This window comes from Mesocricetus auratus, unplaced genomic scaffold (genome assembly GCF_017639785.1).
Source record: "Mesocricetus auratus isolate SY011 unplaced genomic scaffold, BCM_Maur_2.0 Super-Scaffold_100007, whole genome shotgun sequence".
NCBI lineage: Eukaryota > Metazoa > Chordata > Mammalia > Rodentia > Cricetidae > Mesocricetus > Mesocricetus auratus.
Window position 1 is genome coordinate 49,142,592 of NW_024429191.1, and position 20,401 is coordinate 49,162,992.

The window sequence follows — 20,401 nt, forward strand, 5'->3', positions numbered from 1 at the left end:
CCAGGGCCCCCTCAGATAGCCCAAGCTTCACAACTGTCTCTCACATGTGGAGGGCCTAGTTTGGTCCTACGGAGGCTCCACAGTTGTCGGTCCAGGGTTCATGAGTTACCATGGGCTTGCTTCGGCTGTCTCTATAGATTTCTCTATCATGATCTTGACCTCCCTTGCTCATGTTCCTCCTCCCTCTCTTCGACTGGATTCCCGGAGTTTGGACTGGTTCTTAGTTGTGGATCTCTGCATCTGGCTCCATCAATTACAGGAAGAAGGCTTTAGCGTCTCTGCAGCTGTGGACTGTAGTCTGGTTATCCTTTGCTTTATATCTAATATCCACTTATGAGTGAGTACATGCCATATTTGTCTTTCTGAGTCTGGGTTATCTCACTCAGGATGGCTTTTTTCTAGTTCCATCCATTTGCCAGTAAATTTCAAGATATCATTATTTTTTACAGCTGAGTAGTACACCATTGTGTAAATGTACCACATTTTCTTTATCTATCTTTCAGTTGAGGGGTGTCTAGGTTGTTTCCAGGTTCTGACTATTATGAATAGTGCTGCTATGAATATTGTTGAACACATGTCCTTGTGGTATGATTGAGCATCCTTTGGGTATATGCCCAAGAGCGATTGCTGGGTCTTGATATAGATTGATTCCCAGTTTTCTGAGAAACCACCATACTGATTTCCAGAATAGCTGCACAAGTTTGCACTCCCACCAGCATGAATCCACATCCTCTCCAGCATGAGCTATCATCAGTGTTTTTGATCTTAGCCATTCTGACATGTGTAAGATGGTATCTCAGAGTCATTTTGATTTGCATTTCCCTGTTGATTAAGGATGTTGAGCAATTTCTTAAATGTCTTTCAGCTATTTGTCTACTTTCTTGAGTTCTTTATACATTTGGAGATCAACCCTCTGTCAGATGTGAGGTTGGTGAAGATCTTTTCCCATTCTGTAGGCTATAGTTTTGTCTTGTTCACCATGTCCCTTGCCTTACAGAAGCTTTTCAGTTTCAGGAGGTCCAATTTATTGATTGTTGCTCTCAGTGTCTGTGCTACTGGTGCTATATTTAAGAAGTGGTCTCATGTGCCAATGTATTCAAGGCTACTTACCACTTTTTCTTCTATCAGGTTCAATGTAACTAGCTTTATGTTGAGGTTCTTGGACCACTTGGACTTGAATTTTGTGCAAGGCGATAGATATGGATCTATTTGCAATTTTCTACATGTTGACTTCCAGTTGTGACAGCACCATTTGTTAAAGATGTTTTCCTTTTTCCATTGTACATTTTTGGCTTCTTTGTCAAAAATCTGGTTTCATATGTGCATGGTTAATGTCAGGATCTTCAATTCAATTCCATTGATCCACATGTAGGCTTTTATGCCAATACCAAGCTGTTTTCATTACTATAGCTCCATAGTAGAGCTTGAGGTTAGTGATAGTGATGCCTATGGAAGTTCCTTTATTGTACATGATTGTTTTAACTAGTCTTGGTTTTTGTTTTGTCATATGAATTTGGGTAATGTTTTTTCAAGGTCTGTGAAGAATTGTGCTGGGATTTTGATGGGGATTACATTGAATCTGTAGATTACCTTTGGTAAGATTGCCATTTTTATTATGTTGATCCTACCTATCCAAAAGTATGGGAGATCTTTCCATTTTCTGATGTCTTTTTCAGTTTCTTTCTTTAGAAAGTTGAAGTTCTTACCATCCAGGTCTTTCACTTGTTTCGTTAGTGTAACTCGAGTTCTAATAGGTCTCAGTAATAAAAGTAATAAAAACCTGGAGTCAGAGTTAGGGGAAATGCTGAGAGATCACAGAGATGAAGGAGACAGCCACAGCCACACCTTACCTCACTAATTTCCCAGCTCAAAAGAGCGAGTTCCTGTTTCCTCCTGCCTATAATCCTTTCTCTGCCCAGTCATCTCACTTCCTGTCTGTCTGCTAGCTAGTGGCAAGCTCCATCCTCTGATCTTCGACACACTTTATTTGTACAAATAAGGTATCACCACAGGTTAGAGTTACCCCAAGATATTTTATATTTGTGGCTATTGTAAAGAAATTTTTCTTTCTTTGCCCATTTATCATTTGTGTATAGGAAAGCTACTGATTTTTTAAAGTTAATCTTGTATCCTGTCACATTACTGAAGGTGTTTATCAGCTGTAGGAGTTCCCGGGTAGAGTTTTTGGGGTCACTTACATATACTATAACATCACCTGCAAAAGTGATAGTTTGACTTCTTTCTTTCCAATTTGTATCCCTTTGATCTCCTTTTGTTGTCTTATTGCTCTAGCTAAAATTTTGAATACTATATTGAATAGATATGGAGAGAGTGGACAGCTTTGTCTTGTTCCTGATTTTAGTGGAATGACTTTGAGTTTCTCTCTATTTAGTTTGATATTGGCTGTTGGCTTGCTGTATGTTGCCTTTATTATGTTTAGGTACGTTCCTTATATCCCTGTTCTCTCCAAGACCTTTATCATGAAGGGGCGTTGGATTGTGTCACATAGTTTTTCAGCATCTAATGAGATGATCATGTTTTTCTTTTCTTTTAGTTTGTTTATATGGTAGATTACATTGACAGATTTTTGTGTGTTGAATTATCCCTGCATCTCTTGGATGAAGTCTACTTGGTTATGGTGGATAATTTTTTTATGGTTTTTAGATTTTGTTTGCCAGTATTTTATTGAGTATTTTTATATCAATGTTCATGAGGGAGAAGCAGCAGAACAGCCACTAGCAGCCTCCTCTTCTCTCTCTCTCTCTCTCTCTCTCTCTCTCTCTCTCTCTCTCTCTCTCTCTCTCTCTCTCTCAGTTTTTCAAGACACGGTTTCTCTGTGTAACAGCCTTGACTATCCTGAAACTCACTCTGTATGTAGACCAGGTTGGCCTCAAACTCACAGAGATCCACCTGCCTCTGCCTCCCGAGTGCTGGGATTAAAGGTGTGCACCACCACCTCCCCACTGACCTATTTCTTCTGTTCCTCTATCCAAGAAGGGGGTTCAGGATTCTTATGGCTGGTCCCAGTCAACGGTGTTCTTGCCGCACAGTGAACCCTAATTCTGCACTGCCAGCATACAGAGATCCGCTGAGGCTGGAATAGAGCACTTCTGCAGGACTGGCTATGTACAGCTGGCAGATGGAGAAACAGGCAGGGTGTGTGCTAATTCTAGGAGCAAATTCCAGCCTTGTTCATCCAAAAAGGAGTGTCCAGGTCATTTGGTCAAATTGGGAAGTCAGTCCCTCCCCTACTTTTGTTCCTTTCCTAAGGAGCCCTCAGGGTTCCCAGCCATCTAAAGGAACTTGTCATCTCCCGCTTTGTTCCCATCCCTCAGGACTTTGGGAATTCCTCCCATCCTTTGCTGGCATGACAAGTGAAAGAGCCAAGTTCATGCCTTGCTGTAGCTTTGAAGGTGAGCACCAGGTCAGTCGTTCAGGATTTGGAAGTGAGAAAGAGGAATATTCTCTAGAATTGGTAAGTTACAAACTTGGGACTACTGGTGCCATTTATTTCTTTTTCCAATAAGCTTTGTGTTGGTTAATTTTGTTTGTTTATTTGTTTGTATTTGTCAGCTTGACACAAGCTAGAGTCATCTAGGAAGAGGGACTTCAACTGAGAAAACAACTCCTTTAGCTTGGCCAATAGCCAAGTCTGTGGAGGTATTTTCTTGGTTGGTCATTGATGGGGGAGGGCCCAGCTCACTCTGGGTGATGCCATCCCCGAGGCTTGTGGTCTTTTGTTGTATAAAAAAACTAAGCTGAGCCAGGCTTTGGTGGCGCATGACTTTAATGCCAGCACTAGGGAGGCAGAGGCAGACGGATCTCTGTGAGTTCGAGGCCAGCCTGGTCTACAGAGCGAGTTCCAGGACAGGCTCCAAAGCAATACAGAGAAACCCTGTCTTGAAAAAAAAAAAACAACTAAAGTTGAGTGAGCCATAGGGAACAAGCCAGTGGTCAACATTCCTCCGTGGTCTCTGCTTGGGTTCCTACCTCAGCTTCCCTGCTGATGGACTGTAACTTGTAAACCAAATAACCCTTTCCTCCCCAAGTTACTCTTGGTCATTGTACCTTTGTCACAGTAACAGAAAGTATACTCAGACAAGTGGATTGAAAAACAAAGGTACTTTATGTTGCAATAGAAAACTAAACTCAGCTAATACAAAGAGGCACAGATGCATGCTGAGATAAAGAGAACTTTCCATGTACTTGGGTTGCTTCAGTCTCCAGTCAAAGCCTGTTTCTGGCACATGGCTTTGTCTGAGGAACCCCAGGATCTCTGCACCACAGTGTCCCTGGAAAATGTAAACTATTTTAGGTTTTCCTCTGCTACCCAGGCTTAAGAGACTCACCTGACAGCTCTCAGAGAGCACCATTTAAATTCCTCTTCTGAGTCTAAAAATTCCTTAGTATTAGTCATCAAATTGGGAGTTTCCTTTGCTTTGTTGAAAAAAATATGGAGGTCATAGATTCAGAAGTAAGCAAATTGTATTAAGTTCCCCCTCCTCACAATAGACCAGCAGTCCCTTGTTTGTAGAGCTCTTCCAGAATGTCTGACATCAAGTCACACTCCACTCCACTTACACTTTACTGTTGCTGCCTATACGAGAAGTTTTGCTTAAAGGAGGCCCTCAGTGTCTCAAATGAGGGAACAACTGAACAGATGCTCAGATGTGAAGCTGTCACAGCTACCGTCCCCTGCCCCTGAAGGATTGATTGGTGCTGTTGACCCTCAGGAACTCATAGACAGTCTTCAAGAAACATCAGTAAAACAGGAAAGGTCAGAGGACAGGAAAGCCACAAAGGGTTAAAACTGGTGAGGGTGTTTTTTTGAAATGTGTTCCTATTTAGTATATAACAAATGAGAGAATATTAGGGAGGAAAGTTTGTCACTTGTAAAGTATCTTCTGGGCAATGGCTGTGTACACCTTTAATCCCATCACTCAGGAGGCAGAGGCAGGTGAATCTGTGAATTCAAGGCCAGCCTGGTCTACAGATGGTATTTCAGGACAGCCAGAGCTACACAGAGAAATCCTGTCTCTAAAAACTAACCAGCCAAACCAAACCAAACAAAACAAAACCTCCAAAATTGTGGGTTTAAAGGCGTGTACCACCACCTCCCAGCCTTCAGGAATTTATTATGCAGCGATTGCAATCACTCTCTCCCAGATGGTGGTTAATTTTTTTTAATCAACTTGAGTCTCTTGGAAGGAGGAGACGAGGAAATGCCACCATCAGCCTGGCCTGCAAGCATGTCTGTGTGATGTTTCCTTATTGCTGATGGCTGTGGGAGGGTCCCCACTGTAGGCTGTGCCACAGATGGTCCTGGAAGTCATGAGAAAGGTGGCCAGCAATGGTGGCGCACGCCTTCAATCCCAGCACTCGGGAGCAGGAGGCAGGTGGAGCTCTGTGAGTTCTAGGCCAGCCTGGTTTACAAAGTGAGTTTCTGGTTGGCCAGGGCTTCATAGTGAGAACCTGTCTCAAAAGAGAAACAAACAAACTGTAGCTGAGCAAGCCATGGAAAGCAAACAGGTAAACAGCTCTTCCCCATGCTTCCTGCCCAGACTCCTCAGTGATGGACAGTAATGAGGATGTGTAAGTCCAATAAACCCTTCCCTCCCCGAGTTGTTTCTGAGTGTTTTATCCCGTCAACAGAAAGCAAACTAGGCCACCACCTCATGTAACCACGAGCTTGGTGGGCATTAACTAAGACTGTCATGCTCTCTGTCTGGCCCTGACTCCCAGGCAGAACACCTTGCAGAAGTCGAATCAAGCATCCCACGTTACTCTTCTCCTGTTGACAATTACACAGTCATTCTGTCAACTCTGAGACCTAGGACTCTGCACTGATGAAGGAAGATTTTCCTCTTCACAGAAACAACAAAAGAGGGGGTGTTTGGCACCCCCATCAAGAGGGTGTTTTGAATATTTTCACGTGGCCTTTAAAATTACTTTGGCATATTTTTAAAAAATAATATAATATAAATACCAGTATAGTTATAATAAAAGGGTAAGCTGTAGCAAAAATTACAATAAATTTGTATACATTAATGGATATAGATAGCATAAAAAGTTATGCTATAAAGTACATGATATAGCTGGATAGAAATGTCCTATAGAACTCACCACTATTTACAATGAATATGTCAGTGATTAAGGAAGTAAATTTCTTATAAATTGTATTTTAAAACCCACAATAAAAATGGACTCGGGGTTGGAAAGTAGCTGGGGTCTAGCATTTGCCCAGCAGGTGTGAGGTGTTGGGCTCAGGCCCTAACACTGCAGAAGGAAACGGGTTCTAACGAAAGGACACACATTCTCTGCTCTTTGTTGTTTGTTCTCTCTCGTCTCAGAAGCTCGTCCCCAAGGTCTTGCACTCCATAGTGACTAACTTCCTCCAAGTGGGAAGCAGCATCCATTGCAAGCACCAGGTGTGGACGGCTGGGCCTCACGCAGGAAACCAGAGGCAGTGGCTTCTGTTCTGGACCTGGCTGCAGATGTGGGAACTGGGAGGCCAGCTCTCTTGAGGGCAGAAAAGAAGTGCCCTGCCTTCCTGTTTGGTAGGTGTGCGCTGCTTGCAAGTCGGGGAGTAGCCTGGTGTAGGACTAGAGCTGCGCAATTCAGAGTGTAGAATTTTACTCAGTCTTCTTGCAGTCAGTCACGTAGCTCATCCCATTCCCTCTGCTGTGGTTTCTCCAAGTTGGACCATCTCCATTTTCCAAGAATAAACTGCTTGTCTTTTGCATGGGGAAAGGTACTAGTCTGAATAGGATTGTGTGTGTTGCGGGGTACATGGGGAGACGTATCCCTTCATAACACCCTTTCAAGCATGTCCTTTGGTTTTGGCTTTGTGTATCACCTTTTGCAGGACCTTCAACCCCGCCCCCACAGGCTCAGCCATTCCAGGTTCTTTGGAGTCCCCCTCAATTTCCTCTGGGTCACCTCTCCCTCTTCAGGATTGGGGTTAAGTTGGCCAGAATCACATATCTAAATGTGAAACCCAAGCTTCAATCCACATTTATTCATCTTTAAATCTCCTCTGTGTTTCTATCTTTGCAGAACTAGAATAAAACTCAAGAAACCATAGCAAACAGAACGCTAAAAGAGCTAATTACCAGGTCCCCAGTGGCACACTATGTCTAAGTCTGCACATGGCTGGTGAGTCACTTAATAATGAAATAGGAAGTAAAATGAGATACTGTTTCACTGTGTATATGGTTATCTGACAGAGTGTAAGAATGATATTAACCACACCATGCAATGACAGAGAAAACAGGTGTTCTCGAATGCTTGTGGCCTGAGGGTGAATCAGTTTCGCCTTTCCAGGGGAGTGGTGCCAATTTTTCTCCATGTAGCAAAACTGTTAGTATCTTGTGCAACTTTTTACCCAGAAGGTCCACCTTTAGGAGTTTATTTTCAGAAAATAATGAAACCATTCACAAAAATTTGGTGACATCTTCATTCTAATGTTATTTATAGTGTTAAAATTTTAATAAGTGATCTGCCCATTAGTATGGACACCATAAGGCAAATCCTAGACAAAATATAATGCTGAAAATTGATTTTAATAACACAAGAATATGATAATGTCATACCAAGTTAAATACATAGGCTTTAAATGTAGGTTCTCAATTTTTTAGTATTACAAAAGATTCTTCTTGTGGCTAGCAATGAAAATTCAACAAAAAATGGCTTAAGAAAGAGAAAGAAATGCACTGACCTGTAGTGTTGGAAAGGCCAGAGGTTATAATGTCTTCAGGCAAGGGTGGATCCTGACTCCATAGCCCCCTCCCTAGCACTGCCCTCCAGTTGAGCAGCGTCCCTCGTACCTGTACACTATGTCCCGAGCCCTTGGCTCGGCTTTCTTTCATGTTGGTTTTGCTCTTGATAGACTTTCCACAAGTGCTGTAACGACGGCAGTCCAAATTCTGGGCTTGTGGCTTTTGCTTGTGTTCTTGAGAGAGGGTCTCTGGCATAGTTCTGACTGTCCTGGAACTCACTGCGTAGACCAGGGTTGTCTCGAATTCACAGTGATCCACCTGCTTCTGCCTCCCAAGTGCTAGGATTAAAATCGTGCACCACCACAGACCCACCCTGAGCTTGTGTTTTTATCAGCTTAATAACCTGACAAAAGAACCAAAAGACTTTCTTTCAAACTCGCTGGCCCGGATTGCGCACTCTCTCCAGCTGAGAAGTGCTGTGCATCTCACCTGAGCTGTGTGGTAATTATTGAGCCAGTTGTGTCCAATTATGAGTCCGAGGTCCCTGATGCAGGAGTAACTTCGGCAACCCTCATGAAACAGCTTCCATCATCCATGTTTTATTGGTGAAGAAACTGAAGCCCATGCAGGTCGAGTGTGTTATAAAGATAAAAGAATCAGCAAATGGTGAGTTCACCCCTATGAACTGAGATTATGAGACTCAGCAGGTCTTCAAAGAGACCAGATGTTGCTTCAGACAATGAAGATAGGGCCCCCAATAAAAGCAAAACCCCCAGTTGCAAAAGATATTGTTAATATATTCAGAAAAGGTAAGAGAAAAAGTTATATCCATAAGAACAGGAATGTGACTGTGATAACGTGGGTAAAACCATACTTTAATATTAAAGCAGGGTACTAGATCTGGGAAATGTAATAGAAGGGTTGCCACTGGTGGTGGAGGGACAGACTGACAGATCATTCTCTGATCTCCATAGCACAAATGCACCCATGCTCTCTCTCTCTCTCTCTCTCTCTCTCTCTCTCTCTCTCTCTCTCACACACACACACACACACACACACACACACACACAGAGAGAGAGAGAGAGAGAGAGAGAGAGAGAGAGAGAGAGAGAGAGAATTAATTACCAGAATGGGATCTTTTCTGTAAAAGGTCCTTGAAGGGCCTAGGAAAAATGAATGGTAACAGCTCATCTAGACACATTATTGTGAAATTTCAGAACACAGCTGCTAGGAGATCTTGATGGGCCAAAGGGAGGGAGGGAGGGGGAAGGGAGGAAGGGAGTTGGGGAGAGAACAGAGGTTGTATGCAGAGGACGAGGACGAGGACTTAGCTTTGTGTACTTGAATGGTACTGGGAGCAAGAATACAAGAGCATTACTTCAAAATCCTGAAGGAAAACAATTCCCTAGAATGTTGTTCCTAGCTAAATTATCAATCATATGTAAAGACAAAATAAAAACACATTCCCATATGTGATCATCGCTTCTCATGTAGCCTTTCTCAAGAACTTCCTGGAGGCTGGACCTTTTGGATGAGAGAACAAACCAGAAGAGAGCCTGGGAAACACCACATCCACAAGAGACACAGGACAGCGGTGAGGACAGTCCTCGGAGTGAAGAGACAACTATGTATCAGGTTCAGACTCCCGGGTGTATGGGGTCTATGGAGGGATGGAGGCCCCATACCACAATTTCCCCACTACCGCCATGCTTGCTTTATTTTCCTTCTTTCTTTTTTTCTTTTTTGAGACAAGGCTTTACTACACAGACCAGGCTGTCCTTAAACCCGTGGTCCTGCCTCTCTGCTTCTTGAGTGCTGGCCTTCCAGGCACGCACCACCCACCATTCTGAGTTCCATCATGCTAACCTTAAAGCTAGGTCCACATACCTAGAGTGGCCCAGGGTTTTCTCTGTGCTAGTTCCTCTTTGATCATCTGTTGACAAGGTAGGCTGGGTACAGAAACACCAGCTTTGACCTCTCCTGGAAGGTAGAGGGAAGTCACAGTGGACAGCTTGTCTCTCCGACTGTGACCTGGCCAAACATCTGAAGCCTGGCTCACGCTCTTGTGTCACTACATGTCTCAGCGGTGCCAAGCCCTGTCTCCCAGAGTTACTCACCAGCTTGCTCAACGCCTTTCCCATAAAAGGTGCTAATGAATGCTGAGAAGGCCAAGCCAGACAACCACCCAGAGACTGACGGCTCGGTTTATTTGCCCCGTTCCTGCCTTCTCTAACAGTGGAAGTTTCTTTCCTCTCCTAGATTGCCACTTACCACCCAGCTTTTAAGTGCTCTGTAAAAGAAAAATGACAGTGACTTAACACAGAGGTCATGATGGGTAAAGTGACAGTGACTGAGGAGGACTGAACACTTCAAAGAGCTGTCAGGTTTTCCAAACGAAGTGGAAGAATCCGGAATGTACACCCCCGTCTCATGCTTGAATGGTCCCACCGACCTCACTTCCCATTCGGTCTGTGTGGTCCCCGCCACAGCGCATCATTGTAAAACCAGCTGCTGTTACCCAGTGCAAGGGGACTGAACAGAGAGCAAGAAGAAACAGTGAGTGTTCATTTGCCAGGCGGGTGATGCACCCTGGAGGCAGAGGCAGGCGGATCTCTGTGAGCTGGAAGCCAGCCTGGTCTACAGAGCGAGTTCCAGGATAGCCAAGGCTACACACACACACACACACACACACACACACACACACACACACACACACACACACACACACGAAAAGAAGGAGAGGAGAGATGTGCAGTGGTTAATAGCACTGGCTGCTCTTCCCGAGGACCCTGGTTCAATTCCCAGCACCCACATGGTGTCTCACAACCACCCGTAGCTCCAGTTGCATAGTCCCTGAAGCCCTCTTCTGGCCCCACAGACAATGCATGTGGTGCACATACAGGCAAGCAAGCATTCATATATGGAGAGAATAAAACAAAATAAAAGCAAGCAAGCATTCATATATAGAGAATAAAACAAAATAAAAAAAGAAAGAAATATTTGTTCAGAATCTTTGGAAAATGATATTTGCAAGAGGAGAGGACAAGAAGGGCCGCTTCTTGCTGGTCCTTCCTTCCTTCCTTCCTTCCTTCCTTCCTTTCTTTCTTTCTTTCTTTCTAGTTTAATTGCAAGGAACACAAGCTTAGTCAGTGTTAACCAAGAAAGGAATAGGAGCTGCTTTGAGTCAAAACGTAGGATTAACTAGAATATAAAAGTCAGAGTTTTCCACTTGCCTCACAGGCATCTCTGTGTGTCTGTCTGCTCTGTTTGTCTATTGGCTGCATCACCAATCTTCCCACAGTTCATTGGTTTAAATGGCAAGTATCCTTTGTTTATTGGTATGCGCCGCTGCAATTTGAGAATAGACTGGCAGGAACACCTTGTGTTTGCTCTATGAGGCGAGGTGATGGCTGGGTTGGCTTGACTGGGGTGGGGTGGGGGTGGGGTGGGGATGTAGCTTTGGCTGAAGTGGGAGAACAGCTAAGGACCCTGACCTCAATCTCTCCAGAAAGACATCCTTCTTCAACGGGGAGCTCAGACTTCAAGAGAGGGGAAGGGGAAGAAGATGTAGGTTTTCAAACAGTTAGGAGCTAGCATGTGACCTATTCTGCTGGTTACAGCAAGCCACAGGGCTGGTTCTTGATGGGAAAAGCAGCAGGTCTGAGGCAACTTCTCAATCAGTTTGCTGGGTTTTTTTTGTTTGTTTGTTTGTTTGTTTCTCTGTCAGTTAGGTTTGCATGAAATTTAGCTTTCTATTATTGCCTGTCTCTACTTGTTTTTTGTTTTTGTTTTTTTCTGTTATCTCCAAATTTTATCCCTAGCTAGCAAATCCTTCATGAATCTTCAATATTAAACTCCCAAGAATGAATTGGTTCAGTCTTTCTTCTTCATGCCATGCCAGGAATGGAAGACCTGATTCCGATCTCTGTCTCCTGCTTTTTCAGGGTGAAATTAAGCCCCCAGGATAGCTGCAGTCATAGTACTTTGAATTTCTATGCCATGTGCTGAGATTTGCTAATCTTAGTGCTTGTTTGGTCTCAAATTCTCTCTCTCCCCTTACTTAGATGGAGCTGGTTGGAAGGATCATGACATTTTTTTTGTACCTTCAAATTCTTCAGATCTTCCTCCTGAGAACAAGGGCATTGTCCAATGATGGGGGATGTCCATATGTATGTATATATATATATATATATATATGTGTGTGTGTGTGTGTGTGTGTGTGTGTGTGTGTGTGTTTCTCTTATTGGTTGGTGAATAAAACAATGATTGTGCAGGAGAATGCTGGGGAGAGAGGCAGAGAGAGAAACAGGAGACACCATGTAGAGGCAGAAGGAGTAACATGCCAGGGCATTACTGGATAAGCCAAGAGCGCGATGAAATATTTAGATTAATATAAATGGGCTAATAATTAAGAGAGAGCTAGCTAGTAAGAAGCCCTATCCATCGGCCAAACAGCTTATAAATCAATAAGTCTTTGTGTGTCTATTTGGGGCTAATTGGCTGCGGGACCAGGCAGAACAGAAACTTCTGACTACAGCTAACCAGTTGACAACCACAGCCAAATTACCACGCTCAAGAAATTTAACCTTTACATATAATATAGTCTGATGTTGTAGTTATGTTGTACTTCTGATCCTCCTGCCTCCACGTTCCAAGTGCTGGGACTACCAGCACGTACTGCCAGCCCCAAGTTATGCAGGGCTGGAGATGGAGCCCTGGGTCTCTAGTGTGCTAGGGAAGCACTCTGTCAACTAAGCCACGCCCCAGATCGCCCCCATTCTGCTTTAGTGTTTGTGGCTATAGCATTGACTGACAGCCTTCGGCAGCCTTGGCCAGCTGCTTATCTTTGCTCATGCCCATCCCATCCCCTATAATTTCCCCAGGTCCTCTGGCCAGGGACTTATGGGTAAGTTTGGCCAAGACCACCAAGACAATGGTGGTAACTGAAGTGTAGAGGAAAAGGAAGGGCAGGGTCTTCCCTGACTTTTCTGGAGTCTTTAGCTATGGCTGCTTCTTCTGTGCCCCCACAATCCATAAACAGACCTCCCTGTGGGGTTCCAGCGAGACTCTCCTTCTTCATGCTGTTCCTTGTGACTGGCCACAATTTCACTTCAATAAATCTACTTCTTTTGTTCCTTCTGCTCTGGGATAGTGCTGGCCTCTGAGTGCCTACCCTTTCCATTGTCTCATCCGCCTGGGTTTGGTTCTCAGCTTCTCCATTTCCTGTGTACGCACTGTTCCCATTAACGTTCTTCTCGATTTGGCTTGAAAACCTAGGGTGGTGTCGGCTTTATTGACTAAACAGTGACTAATTCAGGTAGGTATTCATCATTGTCCTAATCCACATGTCTTGTGGAATAGGGCCACAGACCACAAAATACAGCCACACGGGTGGCATGGCCATAAAAGGGGAATCTTTTATAAGGCATAGTCAGCACTACTGACCTATACTCAAAAATTCAAAAACAATAATGTTAGGGTGGCTAAATTTTAAAATATATATCTAATAAGGTATATATTTATTATTATTAAAGAAAAATTGCTGTCATGCTATATTTAGTAAATCAGGCAATTCAGAAACAGTCTACCCTCATGAAAGCATTCTGGCCTTCAAATCTTCTAAAGTGGGCAAACAAGAGGGTCATGATGGACCAGTCTGACCTCATTTTAAGATTAGAAGCCATCTTGTTACAAGTCCAAAATAAGTTCATTCCCTTTTTCTGTAAAACTTGGGTCTTGACCTATATTCTAGAATTTGACATGTTTCATGCCCTACACCCTAACCTCTACCCTGAGGACAAGATGTTCTGCTAAATACTTTTGAGATTTCAGCTTAATTCCTATGTAAATAAAAACCTCTTGAAAACTCCCTAGCAGTTATTTGGGGCTAATATAAGCCCTATCTTCTCCTGTGTTCAAAGCTATTTTCTCAAACCCTGATTTGTGGAGATAGCCCTGTCTGACAGAAAATAAAACTTTCTTAATGTTACCAAAGAATCTGGGTTGGGGGGCTGGAGAGATGGCTCAGCGGTTAAGAGTAATGACTGCTCTTCCAGAGGACCCAGATTCAATTCCCAGGACCTACATGTATAATAGGGTAAAAAGGGTAGATTGTTGCATCTACTGTGAAAAATAAAAAGGGAAGAGAATTGTGGTAATAGATTGTTTATGATCTAATAAAGCCACTGGAGATCAAAATGCAAAGCTAGCCGCAGCCATAGAGCCAGGCAGTGGTGATACACACCTTTATTCCCAGGACTCGGGAGACAGAGGCAGACAGATCTCTGTTAGTTCAAGACTACACTGAGCTACATGAAATTGTTCCAGTCTAAAAGAGAAACAGCTCATACGAAGGTGATCTCAGCACTTGGGATCACACAACTTTAATCCCAGCACTAGGGAGGTGGAGACAGGAGTGATATGCAGACAGAGGAGTATAAGGTAGAGGAGACAGGAACTCAGGGGATTTCACTCTGAGGCTTGGTGGAGAGCAGTGCACTCTGAGGATTTGTGGAGACAGGATCACCCATTTTGGTCTGAGGTAGAGGTAAGAGCTAGTGGCTGGCTGCTTTGCTTTTCTGATCTTCAGCTTGAATCCTAATACCTGTCTCTGGATTTTTATTAATTTTGTTACAATGAAGGAAGCATGGTATTAGCCTCCCCCACCCAGTATCATCTTTTGCTTATTCCCTCCCTTCATTCATTCCCCCACAGAGCCTCTTGCTTCTACTTTCATGTGGTGTGTTTGTGTGTGTGCATGTGTGTGCATGTGTGTGTGATGTGTGTGTGTGTGTGTGTGTGTGTGTGTGTGTGTGTGTGCATGTGTGCCGGGAACTCACAGAGATCTGCTAGCTTCTGCGTCTTGAGTGCTGGGGTGAATGTGTGTGACATCATGCAAAGGCAGAGAACTATCCCAGATAGCTATCAGTAAATGACATGCACAGACTTCATGCTGTTCTGGGGACCAACTCTGGAGCCCTGTGCATGCTGGGAAGCCTTGCTTTACCACTGGACTATCTCCAAGCCAAATGTTACATATCTTGGCAGAAATCTCCTTGCTAATTATTTTCAAGACAGAGTTTCTATGTGTAGCTCTATTGGGACTCATTCTATAGACCAGACTGACCTCGAACTCACAGAGCTCCAACTGCCTCTGCCTCCCGAGTGCTGGGATTAAAGGTGTGGGCCTCCATTGCCTAGTTTCCTTGTTAATTACTTCTTTATCTTCATTCTTTCCCAACTTACAACCTGAGTAAAGGTCTCATTGGAGCAAAACCCACCTAGATAATGACATTTCCTTGAAATAACAGAAAAATCTGAGAAAATAGTTCTGGGAGGGAAAAAGTCAGACTGGTTAATCCTTCTCAGTGGCTTCATATCACTCACATATTCGAGCACACGTACAGATGACATGTTACTATGTGACTCTTTTCAAGAGTTGTTTATTATTATGTATTATCACTATCATCATCATCATTATTACTATCATTATTACTGTGAAGGCTGGGTGCCTGTGCATGTGTGATCAGAGGACCACCCCATGGAGTTGATCCTTTGTTTTTCGAGACAGGGTTTCTCTGTAGCTTTGGAGGCTGTCCTGGAACTCACTCTGTAGACCAGGCTGGCCTGGAACTCACAGAGATCCGTCTGGGATTAAAGTTGTGCATCACCATTGCCTGACCACGGAGTTGATTCTTTCCTCTCTACTTTTAGTTGTGTTCTGGGGATCAGACTCAGGCTTGCCAAACTTGCTTAAAAAACACCTTACCTGCTCATTTTGGCTGTTCCAGATTTGTTTCTTTTAAAATTACCCCCATTATTTTCAGCCCATTCTGCAAAAACTGATGGGCAAACAAAGATTAACTGTAACTGGAGTTTCTTTCCCACCAGGCCCCACTGCCGCTTCAGCCCCAAATAAACACACAGAGACTTATAATAATGTATAAACTATTGGCTCATGGATAGGGCTTCCTATTGGCTAGTTCTGTCTTAATTATTAACCCAGTTCTATAAATCTATTTCCACGTGGTCTTGGCTTACGGGAGAATGCCCATACCTGTTGCTCCTTTGGTGGCTACTTGTCATCTTCTCACAGCACCTCTCTCCCAGCCTTCTCCTCATCTAACCCTGCCTATCTTCCTGCCTCTACTGACTATTGGCCAGTGTTTTATTCATCAACCAATAAGAGAAACATATATACAGAAGGACATCCCCCATCAATTAACTAATTCAGCAATTCATTTTTCTTATGTCTACCAAGTAAAATATGAAATAAATAAGTATATGTATGTACATATATATAATACACACCTGTAGCCGGGCAGTGGTGGCGCACGCCTTTAATCCCAGCACTTGGGAGGCAGAGGCAGGCAGATCTCTGTGAGTTCGAGGCTGGGCTGGACCGATAGCCTCCAAAATAATACAGAGAAACCCTGTCTCGTAAAAACAAACAAAAAAAATACACACCTGTACATGTTTGTATCAAAGAATGAATCAGAACAAATTTAAAAAGCTCCGGGGTAAATATGAACCAGCTCAAGTTCATTGATAACACATTAAAGAATGAAAACAAAGCAACTTCCTCTTGGAGCAGTTTGATCAAGAGCTTGCAGTTTGAATTCTCCACTTCTCCTGTGTCTCCTGTCTCTAACAAGGGGCTTTGCTGTGTATTAATCGAACAGCACAGAAAACATAGCTTGGGAAAGGGATGAGGGATCTGCATACAAAGCCTTAAAGAATTTTACAAGGGGAGAAATTACTTTACCAACCCCAACTGACACAGAACAGCACTTAAAACGGCAAACATTGAGGTCTACCTACATGCCCATGTTACTTTCAACATTTGGATATTTGTTATTTAAAGTTTCTCCTGACCTCTTGGCTTCTTTCAGCAAATGATTACAGCACTGATTTGCAGGGGAAATCCAAGGCATAGTAAGGTTGGTTATGTCGTCGTCGTCGTCATCCTCCTCCTCCTCCTCCTCCTCCTCCTCCTCCTCCTCCTCCTCCTCCTCCTCCTCCTCCGTCTTTGGTTTTCTGAGACAGGGTTTCTCTATGTAATTCTAGATGTCCTGGAACTCACTCTGTAGACCAGGCTGGCCTCAAACTCCATGAGATCCGCCTGCCTCTGTTTTTTGCGTGCTGGGACTAAAGGTGTGTGTCACCACTGCTTGTCAGTTATATTGTTCTCTTAAAGGCAGATTAAATTTAAACAGACTGAGTACATAGTAGGACAGCAGGTTAAGTATATAGTCTTCAGTGAGCTCTAGGCGTGTTGTTAACTTGGCTGCAAGGTTCAGCAAAAGTTCATTCTCTTCAAAGGCAAGAAATAGCTTCAGAAAAATGTAAAACAAAGTAGAACCCTGCAGCATCCCATCATCTACGTTTCTGTGTCCTCCCCCTACCAAGCCATAAATAACCACATTCCTAAACTTCCGACAACCACTTCCTCACACAGTTATAGATTCCCATTTATACTCGCACTGCTTAGCTGCAATTGGTTTTGAATTTTATGTAAATGAACTAATTTCCCTTGTTTCCCTGGCTCAGTTTATCTTATGAAATTACATTGCTACACATAGCTGCAGTTCACTCATTTTCATTATCTTGTGGTGTTCAATTATATGGATGAGCCCAAATTAACTCCTTGTTTTTGCTGTTGAGGGACTGTTGGGTAGCTTCTCATTATTGGCTATGGAGTAGTGTGGTCTTTTTCATGTGTGTGCATTGCTCATGGATATATACTTGGAGCTGAGCAGGTTCATCCTCATGAGAAAATAGCAAATGGCTTCCCACAGTGACCCTGGGAATACAACGTCTTACTGGCAATGTGTAAGCAGTTCCATTGGTACATGTCCTTGGCAATCCTTGGCATTGAGTTTTAGTGTTAGCTATTCTGAAAATATACTGTTGCTTGTTGAAATTTTCATCAGTATTTTTAAGGTTATTAATGAAATTGAGAAGTAGGATTATTGGTCACCATACAAATATATAGATCTTTGTTCCCAAATTATCTAATTTTGGTGTTTTGTTTTTTCGGACACAGACTAATCTTGAGCTCCTAACCCAGCCTCCAGTCTCCTGACGCTGGGATCCCAGGCATGCACAACCACACCCAGCCAGGGTTTAGGATATATGTATATATACATGTATACATAATATGCTAAAAATCTGTTTTATTTTTAATTATTTGTATGTGTGTGTGTTGATATGTACACAAGAGTGTACTATCTTGCTCTCAGAAAGGCCCCTTTAAAGAAAGGAAGAGAGGTTCCTCCACGTCCTACTCTCTCTTCCACTTCTCCCCCTCTCTATTTCCCAGGTTCCCCTCCCCCCCACCCCTCGCCATGTTCCCCATCTGTTCAGAGGATCTTGCCTCATTTCTCTTCTCTTGGGTACCATGCATATCTTTTAGGTTCTTTCCTGTTTCCCAGACTCTCTGTCAGTAGAAGTGCAGACTGGCACTCTCCTGATCCATGTCTAAAATCCTCCTGATAGTGAACTTGATGTCTATAACCATCCTGGAGCCTTCATCCAGTGACTGATGGAAGCAGAGGCAAACACCCACAGTTAAACACTGAACAGAACCCAAGGAACCCAGCGGCAGAGAGAGAGGAGCGAAGAGCAAATTGGCAAAGAATGGGCTGGCAAAACCAGCAGAGACAGCTGATCCGAACAGGGGAGAGCTCTTGGACCCCAGACCGACAGCTGGGAGGCCAGCATAGGACTGATCCAGACCCCCTGAGTGTGAGAGTCAATGAGGAGACCTGGGCTACCTATGGGGTCCTGAGCAGTGGATTAGTGTTTATCCCTCGAATACTAACAGACATCGTGTTTCCATAACACAAAGAGGGATGCTCTCTCTGCCTGGACTCTTAGGGGAGTGCCTGGACCCTACCCTGAGTGAAATGATAGACTCTAGATATCCCCTATGTGGAAGGAATTGGCAATAGGGTGGGAGGATGAGGGGGATGGTGGGGGGGTGCGGGAGGAGAGGAGGGAGAGGGAACTGGGATTGACATGTAAAACAAGCTATTTAAAATTAAAATTAAAATAAATAAATAAATAAAAAGAAAGGAAGAGAGGAAAGAGAAGGAATGAATTTATGATGGACAATAGGAATGAATAACAGGAGCTTGTATATGGCATGTGTGTGTGTGTCTGTGTGTGTGTGTGTGTTTATGTGTGTGTGTGTGTGAGTGTGTGTGAGTGTGTGTGTGTGAGTGTGTGTGTGTATGTGTGTGTGTGCTGTCCAGATCATGTAATGGTAATGCCATTTAATTTTTAACAAATTCAGTCAGATGAAGAAAACATGACAATGCTGAATAACAAATTATATATAAGTAACATAAAAATAATTTAACATTAAATACCTAAGAAGTCACATTAAAGAAACACATGAGAAACACAAGAGAAACACTGAACTCAGAATCAGACATTCTAAGTTCTGGTTACTATCTAGGCCTATGCAGCTTACAACTCTTCTGCGCCATTGTTTGTTGCATGGGCAAAGTATATCCTTTGGGCCTCCCAGGAGAGGCCCCTCCCACCATACAGAGGGAAATTACCACTGTGCATTTGTTGTTATTTACCTAGAAGATGGCTAGTTGTAGAACAGAGGGCACCGGGCTTGACTGAAGCCACACATTTGAGGCCTTCCTGAAACTGACGTCATTAAGGACACTACCCACAAGAATGTGGGAAGGAGTGGCTGTCAGAGACACCATGAACAGAACCTCAGAAGCAGAAGCAAGTTCCTCAGGGTTTCACTGTGTGGCCCAGCCTAGACTTGAACTCTCCACCCTCCTACTTCAGCCTCCAGATGTATACCACTATGCCAGGGCCGAGCTCACTTTAGGCCTTTGGGGAGTTTACTCTCCCACCTCTCCCACCCAACAAAAATCAGCTAGCTAACTGACACTGAGAGGAAATTAGGGTAGTCTGGAGTGTCATGATTAGGGGTATGCTGTGAAAAAAAAGGGCACTGACTTAGAAGGGATAAGAGGGATGACTGGAAGGAATGATAGAAGTAAAATGGTCTGTCACCAGTGTTCTTTGGCTAAACTGGGGGAGGGCAGTAATTAAAAGCTCAATGTCTACTAACTGTAAAAGTTTATTCAGAATTGAAGGGAGTGCCCTCACCATCCCCTTCTATTCCTAAAAATGTGGTGTGTGTCCCCATGACTCTCTTCTTTCTTTTTTAAAATGATCTCTTTATTTTAAATACCAACCCCAGTTCCCTCTCACTCCCCTCCTTCCAGTCCCCCCCACCTACTTCTCAGAGAGGGTGAGGCCTCCCATGGGGAGTCAACAAAGTCTGTAACATCAAGTTGAGGCAGGACCAAGTCCGTCCGTCCCCATATCTGGGCTGAGCAAGGTATCCCTCCACAGGGAATGGGCTCCACAAACTGCCCAAGTCACACAACTGTCACCCACATGCAGAGGGCCTCGTTCTGTCCTATGCTGGCTCCCACTTGCTCAGGTGGGCTGTTTCTGTAGGTTTTCCCATCATGCCCTTGAGCCTTTTGCTCATATTATCACTCCTCCCTCTCTTGGACTCCAGGAGCTCAGACCAGCGCTCAGCTGTGGATTTCTGCATCTGCTTCCATCAGTTACTGGCTATTGCAAATAATGCTGCTATGAACAAAGCTGAACAAATGTCCTTGTGGTGTGAGTGTGTGTCC

General features: G+C 43.7%; 1 long non-coding RNA gene across 2 annotated transcripts; it reads right to left on the bottom strand.

Moving 5' to 3' along the window:
* Nucleotides 1–4,107: 4,107 nt before the first annotated feature.
* Nucleotides 4,108–9,784, bottom strand: LOC121141389. 2 transcript variants are annotated; one of them, XR_005878282.1, is made up of 4 exons: nucleotides 9,606–9,784; nucleotides 8,208–8,332; nucleotides 7,718–8,121; nucleotides 4,108–5,472 (listed from the first exon to the last, which is right to left on the bottom strand). It is a non-coding gene; the product is annotated as an uncharacterized LOC121141389 (long non-coding RNA). The 2 variants fall into 2 exon arrangements; XR_005878281.1 differs by lacking the exon at nucleotides 4,108–5,472 and having other exon boundaries at nucleotides 7,393–8,121.
* Between the last annotated feature and the right edge of the window lie 10,617 nt (nucleotides 9,785–20,401).